We start from the raw sequence: 2135 nt of genomic DNA, 5'->3' as shown, positions 1-2135 counted from the left end.
TTTTTTTTTTTCTTTTATTTAGTTCCCTCTCATCTGAAAGTTTTGCAAAATTATCATGGTCGTTCTCTAGTTGAATCTATGTACAGCTATTTTAGTTTGTTACAAAATGTTTCTACTGATCACCTGAAGTCAAAGAGATGCTGTTTTAGTCCTCATTCCTAGAAGAGGTTTGGAAGTGGGGCGGCACACCCAGCGGATAACTTTTCATGCATTTTCGTGGCCAGTAACATGTACCTGGGGAATATTAGATGGAGGTCAGGGAAGCAAATGCACCCAGCAACTATTATTTATCGTGTGGTTGCTCTGCATCACGCATTCTTTTGAGCATAAGATTCAGTCCAGAGTTGGGCCAAAGTGAGGCTTCACCAAACCCTTAGCACCTGGTCTGACCTAAATCAGAGCAAATGAGCCTGTTTCCTTCAGGTGACCTGTGTGAAAATCAGTGATGCTACTCCATTTTCTCCACCTGCTGTCCTGTAACTCACAGTCTCAGCTGTCTCCAGGAATTTTTGCAGACCATGGTTTATATTTTATAACTTTGACTTTTTGACCATGATGTGTGTAAACATGAAAAAGTATCAGTAAATCCGTTTACAAAAGTCTGATGACAAATATGTTTCATTGGAAAAAGAAATGAATACAAAGTAATTGGCCTTTGGAGCACGTAGTTAGGAGAGCATGTCTATAAGTCAGAGAGGTCTGGCTAATGTTAAATCTCAGAAATTAAAGTTTTGGGCCTTTTACTTTTTCCGTGTTTGGATGGTTGTCTTAAAACAGGCTAATGAATTCACTTTCTATTCGTCAAGGTTTTAGGACTCTCTGACTAATGTTAGCATTGATATCAGCAAAGTCATGTTGAAAGGGAAACAAATAATGAAGAATGAACTCTCTCTCCCAGGGGCCAGGACCCTGACTACTTTAAAATTTGGGACAGTTCCTGAATTTTCCTACTGTTTTCGGGTGCCTCCTTTTTCTTCCAAATAAGTCAGCCAAAAACTTTCTCTCCACAAATATGGCTCTGTAACTACAAGGAAAGAATTAACTATAAACTCAAGACTTTTAAGTAGTTATTTAATACAGTGGTGAGTTTCAAGACTCTCTTTGTGAGGTTGAAATAGATTCTTTTTTTTTTTTTTCCAGAAATTTTCTGTTTCTCTTTTTTTAAAAGCAGTATCTTAAAGGTTAGAAATTATGGCCGTAATTTGATATCCATAATTTATAATCTTTAGCTGGTAGCTCAACTATATATATATATATATATATATATATATATATATATATACATATATATATATGTATATATATGGGGTTTTTTTTTTTTTGAGACTCTACTGAGGTCTTCATTGCAAATGAAGCCTCTCTAATCTTCACCCATTGTCCATTTACACATGAGTAAATATGTTAAACTGTTCGTAAAATGATAAAATAATTCTGAAGATAAATGCAAAATGCCTTCTACAAAGACACGAAACAGTACATTACATTCTACTCTGAGTCATGTCTGCCAGCATTCCAGAGGCCAGAGATTTGATAAAACACCAATTTAAAGGATGGGGGGAATGATTCCATGGTGAAAAATTCCAGTTCCTTGGGTTGGGAGTCTAATTCTGGAGGAAAGGCGAAACATAACAGTTTTTTCCTACCTTTGTAATTCTGCAATTCTTAAGCTAATAAATTAGAGTAAGTGGTTAGTTTGAGACATGGAGAAAATTGGATACAGCATGAAAAATTAACAACAATGTTAATGAGAAAATGGCTTATAAGTCCTCTGCCTGAATTTAGTATGCAGAGTAATTAGGTCTTCATAAAGTTGTTTATTGTAGGAAAAAGTATTTGATCTCTTTTTAATGTTTCCAGATCCTGCCAAGGTCAAAGAAGACAATCTTTGCTTTGTCACATTATGTTCTGGTGTGAGGGTAGGTAGTTTAATGAAATTGTTATAGAAGAGGAAGCAGCCAGTGTACATGAGACTTGTGTGTGTCACTGGGAGAGCATCTTTCACAAACAATTAGCTCTTTATAAGACATATGATAGTCCCCACATTTATCACATATGTCCCATGCCTCCTGAATAAAAACACCATTTGCAACCAACCAAATTAATCTGGGTCCAACTGAAGAAAAGGAAGTCAACCC

Source organism: Neovison vison, chromosome 7 (assembly GCF_020171115.1).
Source record: "Neovison vison isolate M4711 chromosome 7, ASM_NN_V1, whole genome shotgun sequence".
Lineage (NCBI taxonomy): Eukaryota > Metazoa > Chordata > Mammalia > Carnivora > Mustelidae > Neogale > Neogale vison.
This window is presented reverse-complemented; position numbering follows the sequence as displayed.